Source organism: Lampetra fluviatilis, chromosome 29 (assembly GCF_964198595.1).
Source record: "Lampetra fluviatilis chromosome 29, kcLamFluv1.1, whole genome shotgun sequence".
In the NCBI taxonomy this organism is placed as follows: domain Eukaryota; kingdom Metazoa; phylum Chordata; class Hyperoartia; order Petromyzontiformes; family Petromyzontidae; genus Lampetra; species Lampetra fluviatilis.
In genome coordinates, this window is record NC_136303.1 from 3654061 (window position 1) to 3676457 (window position 22397).

General features: G+C 50.8%; 1 protein-coding gene across 2 annotated transcripts in view; it reads right to left on the minus strand.

Annotated features, from left to right (window-relative positions):
* The window catches only part of LOC144942958 (opioid-binding protein/cell adhesion molecule homolog), a 250768-nt gene that overhangs the window by 194276 nt on the left and 34095 nt on the right, over positions 1 to 22397 (minus strand). The gene's annotated exons all lie outside the window — the stretch shown is intronic.

Consider the following 22397-nt stretch of genomic DNA (forward strand, 5'->3'; position numbering starts at 1 on the left):
CCCGCGACCACCTGCATACCAGGCGAAGTAGCCAACATCTCAGACTGCACGCGTGTGTGAATACCTGTGGACGGATTTTTTTGTTTCAATCCGCACATCCATGTGCGTTGGTTCTGTCCGATAATATTTTTCCACTCACCCCCTTCCAGCCAGGGCAGACCTCTGCGCGAAAAATCGTGGTGATAATTAGACGCCCCACACTGATTCCCTAACGAGCTTAATTGGGTACGGGTTGTCCTTTTGTGCGACTATTAAAACCTCGAACGAGTAGCAACCTCTGTGTTGCTCTGCAACGGAAACTAAGAGACGGCGGCTGGCCACGTTTGTAAAACGCATTTTTTTTTAAACCCCCCCCCCCCGCTCTCATTACTTGGACAATTAAAACGCCTTAATCGAGCCGGGCCTCCCCCCCTCCCCCCCGCTTTAACGACACAATGCGTTCCCCATAGACGGTCGAAACAGTCGAAACATCACTTGGCGATGTGTTTTCTAATTTGTTTTGTTAGTTTATCGGCAGTATTTAACACCTGATGATGATTGCTTGTGTTGCAGTCGAAACGTCGTGAGAATTTTTATTGTTTTATATTTATATTATTTTATTATTTCCCTTCTACGTGACTTTACCGAAAGAACCAAGAATATGAATCCCTGCAGTCACGAAAGCTTTAAATTAAAATGTAAAGTTCAAAAGGTATTTTTTTTAAGACTAACAGAGAGAATAACAAATCGAGTGCTTGTGTCATAAATCGATCCGCGTCGTCGTTCTATGAGCGTCGTTAATCGATCCGTGGTGTCATTGTATGAGCATCTATATAAATAATGACTATACATACCTACTTTAAATAATGACTATATACAATTACAATACGTAATTGCACCACACAATTACTATATGTATAAAATTACTATTATATATAATCAGATAATAGTCACTGCTGTTGTTGATCGTGAGCGTGAATGGAACTCAAGTGCCTCGGGTTGGTAGTGCAGCGTGCCAACTCCAACGCACACGCCACACGAAAAACTACGAACGATGTTCATACTGGTAGGTAGGGAGGGTGGGGAGGGGCTGGGTGGGGAGAGTGGGGCTGGGTGGGGGGTGGGAGGGGTGGGGCTGGGTGGGGAGGGGCTGGTCACCCCGTGGTGCCCTTATAAAACTCAACGTTTAACCTACTCACGCCGGCTTGTGCCCGCCCTCACAGTCGGACATATTTGCCGAATACACCACGCTGCCGTTGATCCTGGCCATTGACCGAGCAACCCAACGTTCCTACCAGCTCCCTCCACAGGAATTGTTATTATCAGGTAAGGCCCACTGAGCTACGTGGCTTATTTTTCAGACGCGGCCAGGCTATCAGTCACAAATGATAGCTCAACGAAGTGGCTAATATCATCACCTGCTAATGTATAGCAGCCAAATCCCAGAGGATGGAAACTCCAAATACACAGCAGGCGTTAGGGTTGAGGTCGAACCCACGAGCTCCTGGATACAAGGCGAGGAGGTAAACATCTCAGCAGAGAGGCGCCTTCACCACCGCACACCTACTAAACACTCACAAAGACAAAGATCCCCCGTAAAGCCTTTGGCAGAATGTTGGGGCAAGTGCTGTTGGCGAGTAGCAGCTATGAAGGCCGGCATGGCACACGAAGGGGGTGGGTGGCCAGCACCACGCCCGACCGCCTTTGTCTCCCCAGTGGCGATGTTTACACACCGCACCGGGTACTAATTTGAGGCTGAGTCGACCAAGGGGCACGCCCAGGACGGGTTCAGATAATCGTCACTGGTTGTTGGTGACCCGTGAGCGGGAATCGAACTCGGGTCGCCGGGTTCATAGCGCAGCGTAGCGCTGACCATTACACCCACGACACTACCGCTCCCCACGACCGACCGCTCACGCACGCAGGCACAGACGAAGATGAAACAGCCACAGTCAGTCGGACAGCGATACAGATTCACACAAACGCAGCAGCGACGTGTCCGTAATATGCTATTTGCCGACGCGGGCCCTAACGAGAAGCAATTACTAGCGGGCTAATTAACATCTGGCTTCTGAGATATTTTGTTGTTGTTGCTACGGCTCGCCGTGATAGCGGATGGGACCAGAAGCGGGTGCGCGTTAGGATGGGGGTAGGGGGAGGCGTTGTGGGGGGGGGGGGGGGCTACGGGGGGGCGGGGCTGTGAGGGATTGAAAACGAATCCCCCCGTGCCCCCTCCCCGTTCTCAATCTGTTTTTTTTTTTAAATTGGTACCCTTTTCTCCGTGACAGATAATTTCAATATGTCAAATATTCATTTCTCGGGGTTTCCTTCCGTTTTTAATATATATTTATGAAATTATGTGTTATTTACGTGTGTGTGTGTGGTTTGTGGTGTGTCTCCGCTTAACGATATTGTCTTTGATTTATATATATATATCTAAATATAATGTAACGTCAATATGGATGTAACGATGCGTCGATGAATATATATATACACACTAGCGGTTATTCTGGGGAGCCCACGGCCTTCGGCCAAGAAAGTCACGAAAAAAATGCACACGAACAACGCATTCACGTTTGCATCCGATGCTCCGTCTTGAAGTTTTAAAATGAAACATCTTTGAATTGCATTCTGTTTTGAATCAGCTAATTTTATTTCTCCATTAAAAGCTTATGTCATTTTACATCTGGAAGACTTCATTGAAAACGACGTTTCGTGTGAATTTTCTCTCGCCGTTAAGTCGATGGCCTTGCTGGGGTTCGGTTCGATGCGGACTTTCACCCATTTGGGATTGCGGGATCGAGATAAGGCGAATCGATCTGCCGTCTGCAGATCGATTCCAACGTAATCGAACGTCTGTCCCTGCGCCTCCGTCGTTCATGCAGGGGTCGCGTAGCTTTGCAGCGCCCCCTGCATGAAAACGATGGAAAGTGCAGCGTTCATCGCAGATAGATAAAGTTGTGCGCTTATATAAGAGTATTGTACATACAACAAACTCAGCACACTCGTGAATAACACTCTGGGTCCTTCAATGAATAATAGGCGACGTTTCGGGCAATGGTCCTTATTCACAGGAAATAGAGAGGCGTGGAAGGTCAGAGATGTCTCTCCTCTTTGGCCCATATCTGTGAGTTGTGAAGAAGGGTCATTATATATGTCTATTCGAGGCCACGTTGTTATTGACGAACGCGTTAAGTCGTTTTCTTTCATCTTATTTGTGCAGCTTCAGCAAACGATCGATTGATGTGGACGGGCACCAGTGCAATATCGGGGAGTTTTAGACCTTGGGCGCAGCAAGGAGCAAGCGACAGTGGACTGCCTCGATATCAACTCGTGGCGATAAAACCTGGCGGTCAACCAAACCAGCTAGCTACCGGCCATGTGTGTTATAGGAGAGGTAGTGAGGGTGTCCATTGACCATACTTCACCATACTTCATTAGCTCCTCTCTGCCTACCCTCACACAGCAGCCTATAACACCCGGTTATGCATGTTGTTGCGGGCGCCACATGCGTGCGTCCGCTTGAGCCCTAATCAGCTCCCGAGAGAGGGGGCGTCACGGTGGCAAGGAGAAAATGTTTCGCCTACGTGACTTTACCGAAAAACCTAAGAGTATGAATCCTTGCAGTCACGAAAGCTTCAAATCTAGAATTGGCTAGGAGATGTTGACTACCTCGCCTGGTATACAGGAGATCGTGGGTTCGATCCCGACCCTGACGCCTGCTGTATATTTGAAGTTTGCGGTGTCTCTCTCTCTCTCATCATCATCATCGCGGTGGCTAGGAGATGTTGACTACCTCGTCTGGTATACAGGAGATCGTCGGTTCGATCCCGACCCTGACGCCTGCTGTATATTTGAAGTTTGCGGTCTCTCTCTCTCTCATCATCATCATCGCGGTGGCTAGGAGATGTTAACTACCTCGTCTGGTATACAGGAGGTCGTGGGTTCGATCCCGACCCTGACGCCTGCTGCGTATTAGGAGTTTGCGGTCTCTCTCTCTCTCTCTCCCCGTGGCTGCGTGGATTTTTCTCAGGGTCGTCCGGTTTCTTTCCCTCCGCATTTAGGATCGCCAACACGCGCTGCGAATGCTCGGCTGCCATAAATAAATGTTCACACAACGACAAGCCGCTTCGTCGAGCTCTCGTTTTCGGTAGCCAGGTAGCTTCTGAAAAAGGAGCTCTATTTCGCTCTGTGGGCCTTACCTGGTAAAATAAAAAAACATAGTTAAATGGCATAGTTAGTTAAGCAGCCGAGATGCAGCGGCGCAATCAAGGTCACTGCATCTCGGCTCTGATCAGAAGCATCAGGAGCTGATTTCCCAAGTACAGCCCATTCAGCGAAGAAGCTTTTTTTTTTAATGACAACTCGCGCAAGAAGACAACATCAAAGCGTTTCCACAATTACATATTAAAGGGAAAACTTCAAAACAACAATAATAATAGCAATTATGTTGTAAAATTAGATTAACACTTAAACTTTTGTGAGTGTAATAATAGAGCCAGTTTAATTTGGACAGAGATGCCAGAATTTAGATGCTATGAGACGAAACGTCTTGGGTGGTTACAAACGCTTTATGGCAGCTACAATTGAATGATACTTCATCCAAATTACGTGAAAACCCTGGGAACTGTTAATATAGACAAACCAGACTCACACAGAGACTCATAGAGTCACACGTAGACCATAAACTCACACATAGATGCATAGACTCACATATTGACCCATAGACTCACACGGAGAGACATAGACTCACACAGAAACCCATGAACTCACACACAGACCCATAGACTCATACGGAGAGCCACATACTGAGAGAGCCATAGACTCATACAGAGACTCATAGACTGACACACAGAACATATACTCACACATTGATGCCTAGACTCAAACACAGACCCATAGACTCATACGAAGAGCCATAGACTCAAACAGAAGCTCATTCACTCACACACAGACCCATTGATTCACACAGAGAGCCATAGACTCAGAGAGCCATAGACTCACACAGAGATGCATAGACTTACGCTTAGACCCATATACTGGTGGTGGTGGGTGGTGGTGGTGGTGGGTGGTGGTGGGTGGTGGTGGTGGGTGGTGGTGGGTGGTGGTGGTGGGTGGTGGTGGTGGTGGGTGGTGGTGATGGGTGGTGGTGGGTGGTGGTGGGTGGTGGTGTGTGGTGGTGGTGGGTGGTGGTGGGTGGGTGGTGGTTGTGAGTAGTGGTGGGTGGTGGTGGTGGTGGGTGGTGGTGGGTGGTGGTGGTGGGTGGTGGTGGGTGGTGGTGAGTAGTGGTGGGTGGTGGTGGGTGGTAGTAAGTGGTGGATGGGTGGGTGGTGGTGGTGGTGGGTGGTGGGTGGGTGGTTTTGGTCGTGGGCTGACGACGACGTTGAGCTCGTGGGGGTCGAGGCGACGAGAGCCGGGGGCAGCGCTGTGTCCGCGATGAAGCGACGGGCGATGTTTGTGATTAAACAACAAAAAAATCGACTTCTAAAAAAAAACCGGCCGGCGTTTCAGAGTCGGCGAATGTCATCATGGGCGGAGGAATCCGATGAGCTATGAAGCTCTTTTTCTTCCTTTATTTTTGTAGTTTTTATTTCTTTCACAGATGTAATGCCGCACGAGGAACCGCAACGCTTGTCAGCAAATTTGGTTGCAGGCGACAACGTCTCTCTGTTCAGGTTACACCATCCACAGCGGAGAGATTAGCGGGTTCCTGAGGCTATCGTCTGCCTACTAAACATCTGCTTCGGTCATAACGATACAAAAATAAAAAAAAACACGCACACACACACACGCACACACACGCACGCACACGCAAAAACACACGCGCACACGCACACACACGCACGTACACGCACGTACACGCACGCACACGCACACACACGCACACACACGCACAAAGACGCACAAAGACGCACAAAGATCCCCCGTATAGCCTTAACAGACTGTAGGAGCAAGTGCTGTTAGCGAGCAACTATGAAGGCCGGAACGGTACACGAGGGGGTGGGTGGCCAGCACCACACCCGACCGCCTTTCTCTCCCTAGTGGCGATGTTTACACACCGCACCAGGTACTCATTTCAGGCTGAGTCGACCTAGGGGAGGCCCACACATATACACGCACACACACATACCGGACAAATATCGACGGCAGGGAGGGAGGTTTGTGCAGTGGTGTGGATTTGTTAACACACTCGACTTACAACACATAGGTTAACATTCTGACGTTGCAATACATATGTTAACATGCTGGACTTACAATCCATATGTTAACACACTGGGCTTACAATCCATATGTTGACATGCTGGACTTACAATCCATATGTTGATATGTGGGGAGCGGTGGTGCAGCGCGCTAACCGCTGCACCACCGCTCCCCACATTTCAACACACACCGCATAGCGCGTGCCGTCGTGGTCTGTACACGACAGCGCTGTGTGTGTGCTGTGTGTGTGTGTGTGCTGTGTGTGTGTGCTGTGTGTGCTGTGTGTGTGTGTGCTGTGTGTGTGCTGTGTGTGTGTGTGCTGTGTGTGTGTGCTGTGTGTGCGTGCTGTGTGTGTGCGTGCTGTGTGTGTGCGTGCTGTGTGTGTGCGTGCTGTGTCTGTGTGTGCTGTCTGTGTGTGCTGTGTGTGTGTGCTGTCTGTGTGTGCTGTGTGTGTGTGCTGTGTGTGCTGTGTCTGTGTGTGCTGTGTATGTGCTGTGTGTGTGCTGTGTGTGTGTGCGTGTGTGTTCTGTGTGTGCTGTGTGTGTGTGCTGTCTGTGTGTGTGCTGTCTGTGTGCTGTGTGTGTGTGCTGTGTGTGTGTGCTGTGTGTGTGCTGTGTGTGTGCGCTGTGTGTGTGCGCTGTGTGTGTGTCTGCTGTGTGTGTGTGTGTGCTGTGTGTGTGCGCTGTGTGTGTGCGCTGTGTGTGTGCTGTGTGTGTGCGCGCTGTGTGTGTGCGTGCTGTGTGTGTGCGCTGTGTGTGTGCGCTGTGTGTGTGCTGTGTGTGTGCGCGCTGTATGTGTGTGTGCGCGCGTGCTGTGTGTGGAGAGAGAGAGCTCGCGATGATAATTTTGTTTTGCCTCCAAGGCAGAGTGCAGCTGTCACTCTTTAACCGGCCCATATGTTGAGTTTTGTAATGGGCTAGTGGTGGGTGGGGGGGCTGAAGCTCAAGAGACTAAACTATTCAGCATTGCGGGTGGGGGGGGGGCTGGGGAGAGGGGGGGGCTGCGGGGGAGCGGGGGCTGGTTAAGACCGGGCTGACAAATGTCACGTTCGAGACGAGGCTCCTGCCCACACATTGACACGCAAATTGGTAATGAAAAAAAAGCCCGCAATATTCTGCTAATTAAAGGCTCCGGGCTAAAGTCGTTGCCGCCTTCCCCGTCCGCTCTGCTTGTGTCTGCTCTGGCTCTCTCTCTCTCCATCTCGCTGCAGCGTCAATAACAACGCCACGGATTTTAATCTCCGGCGACTTGAGATGCGACCGCAATTTTGGCCACCCGGTGTCTCTGAGCGGGGCCCCCAAACGACGCCTGCCCAACGTGGTCAGCTAAGCGGGGGGGGGGGATGGGGTTGAGCCTGGACTGCATTTGGATGTGTGTGTGCGATCACGCGGCTGTGTGTGTGTGTATACACAGGTTGTGTAGGCCACAAGTGGTGAAGTATGGTTAAATGCTCCCCTCCACGCCACTCCCCGTCCCAAGAACAGCAACGTCTGTTCTCATCCAGCAGTGGATTAACTGCTGGCATGTACATCTATGGGTGGAGGGTTACAATCATCGATGTGTGTTTCAGACCTCAACCCTCATCATCCCACACCTCACATCACCTCCCCTCACATCACCTCCCCTCCCATCACCTCCCATGCCCCCCCCCTCCCTCCCATCACCTCATCTCCCATCACCCCCCCCTCCCATCACCTACTCTCCCATCACCCCCACTCCCATCACCTCATATCCCATCACCCCCCCCCCCCTCCCATCATCTCATCTCCCATCATCTCATCTCCCATCACCACCCATCACCTCCCATGCCATCCCCCCCACCCATCACCTACTCTCCCATCATCTCCCATCACATCACCTACTCTCCCATCACCTCATCTCCCATCACCCCCCTTCCCATCACCTCATCTCCCATCACCTCATCTCCCATCACCCCCCCCCCCACCCATCACCTACTCTCCCATCATCTCCCATCACATCACCCACTCTCCCATCACCTCATCTCCCATCACCTCCTTTACCATCACCTACCCCACCATTGTTTAGCCATGGGTTCAGACGCCGCCTGTCACGAACGTTATAGCAATTCGATTAATACAAATCGACGCGACAATCAATTAACAAACACATACACATCATTCGTAGAACTAGCCAATGGTCGAATAACACGAGCCAACTGGGAAATAACGTCAATAAGACAATAAATCAGTCAAACAATCAATCAATTACGCAATGTCCCAATCAAACCGTAAAATCAATTAGCCATTCATTGAACAATTATCCATTCAACTTTCGCTTGATTCATTCGACTCGTTCTTAAACGGACGAAAGAGCTATTCAGCAAAAGCATCGTGTGGCGAACCGTCCTGTAGAGACTTTGTGGATGATCATTCAACGTGAGTGTTCAGCTCTTGCAAAGAGCACTCAATGAACACGATAGCGTCGACCCAAGGAATTATTCAACAATGTTGTCAATTACTCTGATTTGCACATCGGTTATTTTTCAACAGCAGTCGATCAATCACGTGGAAACACAGAAATATCATTCAACAAATACCTGTAATGCCTTTAACCAGTCAATGTTAATTAAACCTTTCAACGCGGTCATTTCAACTTATGAAAACAAATCAATAGTACATCGTGTGTTATGAAGAATGGCCATTGCCCGAAACGTCACCTATAGTGGACCCATAGAGACACATAGATATACATAGAGACACATAGAGACGCATAGAGATACGTAGAAACCCAGAGAGATACGCAGGAAATTAGAATCAGATTATTATTATTATTTTTGAGCCAGTTCGCACAGATGTCCAGTTGGATACATAGAGACCCATAAAGATACACAGATACAGGTAGAGACCCATTGAGATACATTAAAGACAGTCCACGGTAGTGCGACCTCGACCATGGGACTCAAACTATGGTCTCAAAGAGTGAACCCACTATGGCCCACGCTCCTTCGTAGCTATGCATGTATGTTGAACATCTTTCGTATCGCATGTAGCCAAGCATGGGGAAGAGGAGACGGAACAGCGACAGGACAACAACGCTCTCTCTCTCTCTGCTGAAGCCCTTTCGTCGTGGCCAGCAGCAGCAGTAAGACCTCCACTTTGGCATCGAGCTCCGTACGGTACCAGAACCGCCTTGCTGCCATACCAATGGATCAAGAATTCCACCAGCGGGCGGGGTGGCACAACCCAGCGGTACTAAACTCTCAAACGTCACGCAAGGTTCGACGCCGCGCTACTGATGCAACTCGCTAGCTATTGTGACGACAGCAGTGGCCATTTTTAGCACGTGGTCCATCCTCTGGTTGTTTGACACATTGACACGTGGTTCAAAATACAGTAAAACCTTGGATTGCGAGCATAATTCGTTCCGGAAACGTGTTTGTAATCTAAAGCACTCGTATATCAGTTGTGATCACGTGACGCTTGGCAGACAAAGCGTATACACGTACTACTCGTATTGCAAGACCTCGCTCGTTTATCAAATTAATAGTTATTTGAAATTTGTGCTTGTCTTGCAAAACACTCACAGACCAAGTTACTCGCAATCCAAGGGACTGTAATGAAAAAAAACGATGCCTATTCGGCACTGTCGCGTGGGAGACAACGATTGCGGCGACTGATGACGCAGAAGCTTATGGTGATGTGATGCATCTTGAACGTCTTTCGCACTGTACGTAGCCAACCGTGATAATCGGAGATGTGTGATGAGAGAGTCAAACAAAGAGAGAGGGTGAGGCTGTTAGAGTGAGATGAGAGTGAGAGCGGCGGTGTAGCGGTTACAAACCCGGCCATCCGAGATCGATTCTCGCTCACGGCCAACACCAGTGACGATTATCTAAATTGGTCCTGGGCATCCGCTAGGTTAACTCAGCCTCAAATGAGTAACTGGTGCGGTGTGTAAACATCGCCACTGGGGAGACATGGCGCTGGCCACTCACCCCCTCGTGTGCCGTGCCGGCCTTCATAGGGGCTACTCGCTAACAGCCCTTGCCCCAACAGTCTGTTAAGGCTCCACGGGGGATCTTTGTTTTTGTAGAGTGAGAGGAGAGCGAGCGAGAGAGACAGAGAGAAGACGGGAGGTGAAATTTGCAAAGGTGCGTGTGAAGAGTACGACGCCTGTAAATGGGAGAGAATGTAATCTGCGTGATTTGGATAGATACGATGAAGGTCACAAGATGCTCACGTCTTCCCACGCTCTTTCAAAATCACACACGCAGACAAAGGTCCCCCCCCCCTCGTTTGGCATGCAGATATCGAGGCCGGAATGGAACACGAAAAACGGCGGTTGGTGGCCAACACCACGCCCGGTCCACGTTTGTCTCCCAAATGCCGATTTCCTTTTTCCAGGCCGCACAAAAGGTCCTCCTCATTTAAGGCTGAGTCGATACTAGGGGAGGCCCAGGACCTGTTCAGGTGATAAGTCACCGGTATTGCCGTGTTTGACTATTTGTCTGTTTAATTTCTGACAATTTATGTATTGACAATGATTATTTGAGTGCATCCTCAATGTTCTGGCGAGGTATTAGATAAAGTCATCTAAGAATATGTCGTCGACAATTGACGACCTCTTGCATACATTTATTCAATGTACAATACTGACAAAGGTTTAACTTATACAACTAATAAAAGACAGCAACAAATATCCTGATGTCACAGGTTACAGCTGCAAATCAGACCAGATCAATGGACTCCCACATTCCATTGATTTGGCAAAAAATCAGCGCAAAATCAACAAAGTACGTGTGTACCTATATTGAACTTATTTCGCACCGTACGTAGCCAACCGCGCTAATCAGAGGTGCGGGGAGAAGGACAACAAACTAAACACAACAAGCAGTTCTAAAGAAATGAGTTCTCAATCTAGATTTAAAAGTGCACAGTTCCAGTGGTTTCCTAATATCGGAAGGAAGAGAGCGTTCCAGACGGCCGCAGAATCGCATCTGAAAACATGCGAAGCGGTGACCACCGTCTTTGCTCGATGGTTGAACCAAAACCCACACTTGGGCAGTGTGCATATGATTGGCTCTGGTTTGGCAGCGGAGGCCTCGCTTTGAATCAGTCGAGCGGCGTTATTGTTTTCATCTGCGGCGTGAGTAACGCTGTGTGGAAAGTCGCCTGGCCTCTCGCTCCACACGAAGCTCTTTGGGTCTTCTCATGCACGGTTATGCCTCCTAATGAGTGTGGCCACGATGTGCAGGGGGTTGTGATGGGTGGGACGCATGGTCGGGATGGCGAAGGATAGCATGGGTGACTCGTACGCTGGGGTAAGTACGTGATGGGACATTTGTTATAGATGTAATCAGAAAACGAAAACCGGACTGAAACCGTGACACATCATGGTAATTGTCTAATATCTCAATGGCCACACACACCCACCCAACCCTCGTCATCCAAGTGGGTCCACACACTCGCACAAGCCAGCGGTTGAAATTCCACATTCCGATGACGGTTGTTTATGTCGGTCCACACGATGGCTCCCGTTGATATCCACTGTTCGTATTTTAGCTGCTGCAGCAACAGCAATTTATCGCAACACATTTGGTTTACCGTTTAATTGCGATACAATTCCACTATGATAATGAAGAAAAATACCTATCACTATTATTATATTGTTTGAAGAGGTATATTGGTAATCGTGAAGCTGCCCCACCTCTACTACTCTTGCAGGCCCAACCCTGTGCCCATAGATATGGGCGGGGTATACGCAGGAAGAGGCGGGGCCTACGCAGGAAGAGGCGGGGCATACAGAGGAAGGTGTGGGGCAGAGGTCGCAAACGGGTTTTGATTCCTTACCCGTACCCGGCCGCACCAGGGTCGCAAATGGGTAGTCGTACCCGGCCGGGTACGGGTAGGGTACGGATATCGGGTACCTGTTTGCGACCTATAGGATGAAGCCATGTTGCAGGCGCGGGTGGGTTGATTCTAGGAACTTGAAGTGTGAGAAGAGACAAGACTTTGGGAAATGAGTGACAAACAGTTACTCACCAGTGACTCACGGTCTACCCGTACCCGGGTACGGGTAGCCGGGTATCGGGTAGGGTATGGTTGCGACCTCTGGTGTGGGGCCTGCAGAGGTGGCATTTCCTGTAGATTTAAGGTAATAGAAGCAGAGAATGAAATACGTGCAGCAGGCACAGACGAGGCCACAGGCCGCCTAAGTGAGTTAGATCGACATGGGGCGAGGGTGACTCGATCGTGGGGCACGTGACACGGCACAGCGCCACCTGGTATGGATGGGGGGGCGATCGCAGGGCCCTCATAAGTAGTCCTGTGATATAATCATCTCGCAGATACGGTTCTCTGCCGCAAGGTGGGGGTGCACTGTTCACTTTGTCAATTTATAGTGAAGCCATAAATAAATGATGGAATTTTTAAACATATACATGATACATTCGTAAAAACAAAAAAGCCTAAATATTTACAAACGTAATTTTTGTCCATCAACCTGTACACCTTTCAAGGCCAACGTTTCCCAGCGGCAATAAATGACAATACAGCATGAAATTCATACACCACCGAACGTGGTCAATCCACTGCTGACCACATCCATCTCAAGAAATGATGGGGAAAATTAAATTCTAGCTAATTGTAGGAACGGGTGTTTTTGTTTCTTGAAAGCGCCAAGCGTGTAAATAGGGCCTGTCGGCGGTTCCATTCAAGGCGTGCGTTGGATAGGGACGGAGAGTCAAATAGGGATTTGGACAGAGATGAATGTCGGGGCCAGATTTAGCACGAGATGTTTTTCTTTTGCTTGGGACCATGGACAGATTATAGAGATACGAGTCACGCCTGGCGCGCGTGGACAATTGAACAATTAAAGCTTACAAAGTTACGGAACAGCGTGGAATGTAAATCGCTGCTTTGATTAATTTGTGCGACATTTTTTGTCTCGTTTGTTTTGTAAACCCCCACGAGTTCCCTACTTGAAACGGCGCTGATAACGACGCTGACTCTCTTTCGGAGTTATAATTGGCTTTGGTTGTGTTTTGGACGTCCGCGCGTGAAAGAATTGCCCCAGGAACGGCTGCCCGATCGTGACCATTACCAAAGACGCTCGGAATCTATTTTTATACTGGAGGAATCCAATGAAAGCTTAATAGCTCTGTTTTTCGCGGATGTCCAGTAGTTTCACAGATGCCCAGTTGTGTGTTGTTCTATCATTATCAACAACAACCGTCGTTCGCCACTAAGTGGCGGTGACATTACCCACAGCTCTTGTGCCAGGCTAGGTGCACAGATGGATGCACATCTAGACACAGATAGACAGATACGCATAGACAGACACACGCCCGCGCAAAACATATGCATACTTACAACGAAAACAAAGATACCCCTGAACAGACTGTTGGGGCGAGTGCTGTTAGTAAGGAGCGCCTATGAAGGCCGGCAAGGTAAACGGGTGGGTGGAAGGCCAGCACCACGCCCAGCCACCTTTGTCTACCTAGTAGCGTCCCTACAGAAAATATCCCCCATATAGCCTTAACAGGCTCATGGGGCATGTGCTGTTAAAAACACATACGTAAAACACACACAGACAAAACAACATCAACAATGGTGGCCATTTACCACCACTAAATCGTGGTGATATCACCCCCGGTGCTTGTGCCAGGCAAGGTGATGCGATGAGGACTAACTGATCGGAAGTCACGTGACAGACCCAGGTGCCATGGGTTGACTGGCAGATGCACCACCTGTACCCTTACGCTGTGCCAACTTGCTGCGATTAAGTTGCCCGGCGCTCTGCCCGTTGTTGCGAGTGTCGCTCCTCTGCCCTCCGTTGTTGTTGGAGGGCGACTGCCTTCAACTGCCCGTTAGTGCAAATCACGAGCCTCCTCCAGGGAGGCCGATCTTGACACTGCTGGGACCAGCAAGTCCTCTCAGCTCCACATCCTTCTTTATCGCATCAGCCCATCGTTTCTCCAGCCCGTGCCATGCCCGTTGAGCTAACTCTATCTGGTATTAGGAAGCCATTGGGAGTGTTGCACTTTTAAATCTAGATTGAAAACGAATGTATTTAGAACTGCATTTTGTGTTTAGTGTATTGTCCTTCCTGCACATCTCCGATTTGCATGGTTGGCTATGTAGGGTGCAAACCAATTGCAACATACACACGTGCGTGAGCTGACTGTCAAAAGCACGGGAAACTCGTCCACTCTCTCCACAACTGTCCCGTTATTTAAGGAGCTGAGGCAGGGGTGGAGTGTTTCATGGAATAAAAAAAACCAGGCAGGTGCTTTGTTTTAGTGGGGCTGACGGTAACTCCCGACGTCTTAATGGCACTGCTCAAGATTCATCGGCCGAGCTTCTCAATTACCAGAAATCTCAGAGTGAGCAGCAATTAGCAGATCGTCACCATCAATAACGAAACTTGACCGGTAAGGAGCCTCCCCATGACAATAGCCAGGCATCAATCAGCCTCCCCATTGTATCTGTACCCGATGGAAAATCCGCCTCGTACACGCCAAGGAAAAGCGAGCGTAGGGGGTGCCAGAGGACTCCCTGTCACACTCCAAGGTGAACAGCAATTGGATGTGACACCCGTCAATTCGGCTTCAACCGAGCCTACCCACCGCCGCCATCGAGAAGATACCTGAGGGTCAGTGACCCACGAAAGTACACAAAAAAATAACAACCAAAACTTTCACCCGCCCTATTGGTGCCATCAAACAAACTTGTCGCAGTCAATAAAGCAGAGATGTAGAAGCTGTTGGAATTCGCTTCACCTATTGCGGGATTTAGATGGACAGAGAGTATGACATCGGTGTATGACTGCCCTGGACTGAAGCCACATTGGGGCTCCGCAAGCCTCTCAGCGTGCTGCCTGCAAGGCAATGTTGAGTAAGAGAGAGAACGAGATGCCCATGCAGTTGCTACAATCAGCGCATTTCATACCGGTCAACCTCTTATCAGTGCCCTACCTTATTACAGACCAATTCAAACCTTGTTGGTCACCCTGTGCCCTTAAAAATCTCAACGTTCATCCTACATGGGAGAAACGCAAACAAATATAAAAAAAAACACGTTTTGTCCGTATTGAAACGGCTGTACACCGTATGGACCTGGAAACGCAATATCCATGCACAAGAATACTGGTAACCCCTATGCGTTGACAGCTATGCAATGACTGCGTCCGTATAAAACAATGAACGAGACGTGGGAGCGGCGGTGCTCAGGTGTGGGAAGAAGCGAGGCCAAGGCTCTGTTATAGCCTCTTTACTTCCAATAAACACGAGGTGATGGATGTTGATAGTGGCCTACATCCTCCCCCACCACCCACCGATGATGGACATTCGCGGAGGGATGCAGGCAAGGCTGATGAATCTTCTGTGAACCACCTCTCTGAGCTGTTGCTGGCTATAGTGGCCACTCGCGACAGAGTCGTCTTATTGGGTGACTTTGATGCCCGAGCGGGTGGTGACGCTAGCACTTGGGCAAGGAGTGATTGGAACGCATGGGCTGGATCACTCAATAACCAACGGTAGGAGGGCAGACCGTGGGCTTGTGATCACCAGCACGCTGTTCCGGCATCGGCGTGTCGGCACAGCATCTTGGGTGCACACCGGATTCTAGCAAGAGCATCTGCTGGACTACATCGTGGCGGCATTGACGAATAAAGGCCCACGTCCTTTGACACGAAGGACCTAACGTGGAGCTGATCTGTCCACTGAGCATCGGCTCGTCATCTGTTAGTGGTAGACTCTTCCGCCTAGATCGCCGTTAAAACCCACAAAGTGGCCCTGGTTTTTTGGCTTGGTGGTAAAAGTTGAAAGCGGGGAAATCGCCTGGAGGTTTGGAGGATTTGAACTAAACTATAAAAAAAAACATTTCTACCAGGTAAGGCCCACTGAGCTATGTAGATTTTTTCCAGAAGCGACCTGGCCACAAATAAAAGCTCAATGAAATGGCACAATCACGTGGACACTTACAGCAGCCAAAACTCTATAAATGCATGTTATTGATTCTAAACGTGGAGGGAAAACCACGGAGAACACAGAGAAAAATCCACGCAACCACGGTGAGAGAGACACGCAAACTCCAAATATACGGCAGCAGGCGTCAGGGTCGGGATCGAACCCACGACCTCCTGTATACCAGGCGAGGTAGTTAACATCTCCGAGCCACCGTGGGTTTAGCGGTGGTCACGTGTTTACTGAGGCAATGGAAACTGCCTCAGCAGTTCGCTATCACAACTGTCCCACTGGTGGTGAGATAAGGCCATACAAAGAAGGTTGTCTCTGATGTAGGCGAATCAGTTTCAAAGACAATGGGTATATTGTCGGAGCGTGTGTGTTTGCGTGTATTGCCACAAGTACGTGTGGTTCATTCATTGCAATAGGTGTGTCTGTGTCCATTTGGTGTTCGCACAACTTAACACCTCCCTTGTTCTTGCCAGAAAGGTTAAAAGGCTACGTTGTTATTTTGCATCGCTCTTGAAAGAAACTTTCAACGTACACAAATTAAACACGCAAACCCCACCCGCTCGTTTCCTGCCACCCTCAGTTTCGTTTATTTACAGGGGTCAATATTTGGCCAACCCTGTAAAACACGTCGTGATCATTGTCGGAATGTCACCATGCGGTCGGAAGACACAAACATTAATATATTGAAGAATGAGTAACAGATAAGCGAACGTGCCTTTTGGTAATGTTCAGCACCGCACCAATTACCATCCTCGGCGGGGAGAAGACTTCTGTGCTCCCGGGAAAAAGAGGTTCAACGGATTCTGTTGAGCAAATTCTATGAGGTTCGCTGGTGTGAGAAAAGATAACCCCCGCCCCACCCCGAGTCCCATATATTATGATCTTCGCGTAAGCCCGGGGCTGACCTTTGCCCTGGCCTCAAATCAGCCAGTCGCCCTACAAGTGTCTGGCTCGTGTACGCGTGTGCGTTAAGCTTATTTCGTAGCCCTACACAGCCGACCGCGCTAAACGGCGGCCGATATTCCGTCTGCCGAGGAGGTGCGCACGGCGACCCGTTAACCCCCCCGACAGCTCACGAAGCGCACGGCAGAGATGACCTCGTCGGTTGAACTGCTGAGAGCGGGTGGCGATCGCGTGGAAGAGTTGCCTCGCACAGCTGCAGTGCGGCTGCCAGCGATGATCATGAGCACGCGCAGACACAGTGAGGAATATTCGAACCGGTCCTGGGCCTCAACTAGGTCGACTCAGCCCCCCCCCACCCCCCCTCGTGTGCCGTGTCTCCAAAGGTACTACTCGCTTACGGCACTTGCCCCCAAAAGTCTGTTAAGCCTATACGGGGGAACTTTGTCTTGTGTGTGTGTGTGTGTGCACCTATTTGTCGGGGGAGCGGTGGTGTAGCGGTTAGCGCGCTGCGCTACGAACCTGGCAACCCGGGTTCGATTCCCGCTCACGGTCACCAACACCAGTGACGATTATCTGAACCGGACCTGGGCCTCCCCTAGGTCGACTCAGCCTTAAATGAGTACCTGGTGCGATGTGTAAACATCGTCACCAAGGAGACAAAGGCGGCCGGGCGTGGTGTTCGCCACCCACCCCCCTCGTGTGCCGTGCCGGCCTTCATAGGTGCTCGCTAACAGCACTTGCCCCTACAGTCTGTTAAGGCTACACGGGGGACCTTTGTCTTGTGTGTGTGTGTGCACCTATGAGTATCCCTATCTCTCCTGCACAGGAACCCGCGTTGCTATTGTTCGGCTGCTCCGTCAGCGGCCGTTTAATTAACGCAAAAAAATGTTTTCAATTGGATGAGTGAGCGGCTTGCGGGGGGCGGGGGGAGGGGCGAGGGGGAATCCTCCAGAGAACAGGCAAAGACAAAGACCCCCCGTGTAGGCTTAACCGACTGTTGGGGCAAGTGCTATTAGTGAGTACCTATGAAGACCGGCACGGCAAACGGGGGGTTGGGTGGCCAACACCACGCCCGGCCGCCTTTGTCTCTCTACTGACTGATGTTTAACCACGGCACTAGGTACTGTACTCATTTGAGGCTGCGTCTACCTAGGTGAGTCCTAGGATCGGTTCAGGTAATCGTCACTGGCGTTGGTGACCGTGAGCGGGAATCGAACTCAGGGCCCTGGTTTCGTGGTAGTGCATCCCGCTAACCACTGCGCCACCGCTCTCCCCCCCCCACCCCCTCTGCACACACCAAAGACAAAGATCCTCCGTATAAACATTACAGACGGTTGGGGCAAGTGCTGTCAGTGACGATGTGACACCCCCCACCGCATTAGGCGCTGTGCTCGTTTGAGGCTGAGTCGACCGCTGCGCCACCACTCCCCACCACCCCCACCAACCACACCACACCACCCACACCCACCACACACACTACCCACCATCCACACACACCACCACCAATCCACACCCACACCACACATTCCACAAACATCCACACCACACACACCACCCCCACCAACCACACCCCACCACACACACCCCCACCACCCCCACCCCTCACTCACTTTCACTTTTCTGAGCCCGTAAATGACACGCGACGGAGAGACAGAGAGAGAGAGACAGGAGATTCCGCGTCCGAGATCGCGAACAGTCCGCTCAGATGACACGTCAATGATCTCAGAATCATCGGGATATGTATTTAGACTCGAGAAATCCGATGAGCCGTGAAGCTCTTTTCCACAGATGCCCCGTAGACCCTCGCCAAAATCCACGCAAGGTCCGACGGAGCGGCATTTTTGTTTTTTGTTCACGCCGGCTCGATCACGGGCATCCTTCTTTGACCACGATCCACCACGATGGACGCTGGGTTCATCGCATCGTGCGCTGGGGTCACTGGCATCGCCCCGTTTAGCGAGCGCCCGATATGATTTTGGTGTTTGCCAGGTAAAGCCGCGCCGAATTGCTTAAAAACGAAATGTTGACACTTGTGAGAATTTACAACAAATGCCACGGTAAATGTGTGTGCCTCTCGGGGTCTGGAGACCACCTGAAGATGATTCCAGGCACGCGTTGACCAACGATGGCGAACAAATGGGGAGACCTAAATTTCGATTTAAAGCTCTCGTGACTGCAGGGATTCATCTTCTTGGTTCTTTCGGTAAAGTCACGTAGAATGGAAGTAATAAAATAATAAAAATAAAACATAATAAAATAATTCTCACAGGTCTGTCGAGAAGACAGTCTTCTCGACAGACCTGTTCTTCACCTGAGGACGGCTACTTGCGTTGTGGCCGAAACGTCGTGATAATTATTTTATTATTTTTTATTTTTTTTATTTTATTATTTCCATTCTACGTGACTTTACCGAAAGAACCAATTAGATAAATGGGTAGACACTTTGACTTTTTGAAGCTGTTAACATCACGTTTGTTATCGTGTCACAGTGTAGTATTATCCGTTTTTTTCCCATTAAAAACTATTGTCCCATGTAAGCGTTAACATTTTTTTGAAGCACTCTGTGTATAGAGCTCATTTTCAGAAACGAATTGGTCCCAAATGATAGCCCAAAGAAGTTGCTTATCACGTGTTGAGCGATCACTTGTGACCAGGTCGCTTCTGAAAAACAAGTTAATAGATCAGTGGGCTTTACCTGGTAATATAAAATATATAAAATGTAGTTTTATTCGTATATTTTTTGCAAAGTGATGTTGTATAACGTTCCTATACTGTGCACTCGTGTCGCGTTTCTGTATTGTTTGTTGTTGTATCGTTCTTACCCCGTGCCCCCTAACTGGACACCTGTGAAAAAGAGCTTCATAGCTCATCGGATTCCTCCTGCAGTATAAATACAATATTCTGATTCTGATGCAGAGGACGCCAGAGCTGAGGCAATCGTTAGTAGCGCTGACTCCACGCCGCGTGCCGACTGCTGCTGCTCCCACATGTCTGTCATCTGTCTCTCTCTCACTCCGTCTGTCTCTCTGTCTCTGTCTCTCTGTGTGTGTCTCTCTCACTCTGTGTCTCTCTCTCTGTCTCTCTCTCTCTGTATCTGTCCCTGTCTGTGTCTCTCTCTCTCTCACTGTCTCTCTCTGTCTCTGTCTCTCTCTCTGTGTCTCTCTCGCTCACTCTGTCTCACTCTGTCTCTGTCTCTCTCTGTTTCTGTCTCTCTCTCTGTATCTGTCTCTGTCTCTCTCTGTGTCTCTCTCTCACTCTGTCTCTCTCTGTCTCTGTCTCTCTCTCTCTCTGTATCTGTCTCTGTCTCTCTCTGTGTCTCTCTCTCACTGTCTCTCTCTGTGTCTCTCTGTGTCTCTCTCTCACTTTGTCTCTCTCTGTCTCTGTCTCTCTCTCTGTATCTGTCTCTCTCTGTCTCTCTCTCACTCTGTCTCTCATCTATCTGAGAAGCACCTACAATCGGCGCAAAGTCCGTGTTCTGGACTCCTTCCCTGATGGACACGGCCTCGAAGAGACGGTACGGAGGATCCAGAAAGATCCTGCGCCGCACCTCTTCACTCCGCAAGAAGTATACCGGTTGAAAGGGGTGTTGAAGAAGGTGAGGCAAGAGATCGCCTCTCTCCCCTCTCCACCGTAGTGCCCTCGTGTGCTGTCACTCCCCACATCCATCACAATGGCTTCGGGTGTAAGGATAGCCACCTTAAACTGCAACAGCGTCCGCAGCGACAGAAGATGGCACCGCATGTGCTGCTTCCTCGAAGACCAAAAGGTCGACGTGGCCTTCCTGCAGGAAACACACCTGGACAATGCTCTGCAGGATCAGCGACAGCACCTCCTGGGCGGCCGTTCCTGTTTTTTCAGCCACGGCGAGGAGAACTGTGCAGGTGTCGCGATCGTGTTCGGTCCAAACTTTGTCCCCGAGGGCGTGGTCTTCAGGGAGATCGTTAAAGGACATCTAATATCAGCGGACTTTGCCTTCAGCGGCACCAGGATGCGGTGCTGGAACGTGTACGCGCCGAGCAAGAGCCGCGAAAGAGGCCTCCTTTTCTCGGGCACGCTGCGGGATAGCCTGGAGGTGAACAACACGGACGACGTGCTGACGGTCGTGGGGGGGGATTTCAACTGCACCCTTGACCCGACCCTCGACCGTAACGGCGCCGAGCCTCACCCAGAATCAGCGCGGGCATGGGCCGACGTGGTGCGGAGGCTGGGGCTGCGGGATGCGTGGCGCCTGCACCGACCCGCGCAGCGGCAGTACTCGTGGTGTCGCTGCGACTTTCACGGGAACATAAGCCTTGCTAGGCTCGATCGGCTGTACGTCAGCGCCGCAAACACTAACCTGCTCGGCGAGAGCAGGATCATCCCGTCCGGGTTTTCAGACCATCACATGGTCTCCTTGCTGCTGCGCGTCCCTAAAGAAGAGCGCCGCAGCGCCTACTGGAAACTCGACGCTCGGCTGCTCGAGGACGCAGCCTTCAAAGAGGCCTTCAGGGCCTGCTGGGCTCGTTGGGTGGCCGCCAAGAGCAGCTTCGACGGCGTCTTGCGATGGTGGGAGCATGTAAAGGCGCAGGTACGGGCGCTCTGCCTGCAGCTCCGCAACCCGCAAGCCTCTGCTAGGGAAGATGCGGTCAGACGTCTACAGGACGAACTGTTGCTCCTCGAGGCGGAGCTGGGGTCGGCCCAGAGCACGCACGACGGCAAGGGGAGAGTGCTGCTGGAGAAGCAGCTGCTCTTCAGGGCCGTCACAGACCGACAGGCGAACGGCTCGTTCATTCAACGTCAAATGCAGCACCTGACGTGCATGGACTCCCCCTCGAAATTTTTCTTTCGGCTGCAACATAAACCCCAGAAAAACAGAATCATTTCGTGCCTGCAGACCCCGAGGGGGGAGGTGATAACGGAGGAGGGCCAGATGGCAAGACTCGCGAGGGAGTTTTACTGCGACCTTTTCCAGGCCAGGGATTCGTGCCGTGAAGCAACTCGGGATCTACTCGATGGGTGCCCTGTCCTCGAGGAATCCGAGAGCGAACGCCTGGACGCCCCCGTCGAGCAGGAGGAACTCTACGCCGCCATGAGAGGGCTCGCGGCCGGCAAGGCCCCGGGCATCGACGGCCTCCCGTCCGAGTTCTACGCGGCCTTCTGGGACGACCTCGCGCCGCACCTGTTGGAGGTCCTTGAGGAGAGCCTGCGGAAGGGGGTGCTCCCTCAGAGCTGCCGGAGGGCCGTCGTCACCCTGCTGCCCAAGAAAGGAGACCTGCGCCGCATCGAAAACTGGCGGCCAGTGTCCCTTCTATGCGCCGACTATAAGATCTTTGCAAAGGTGTTGGCCAACCGCCTGAAGTCGGTGGTGAGCCAGCTTGTTCGCCCCGAACAAACTTAC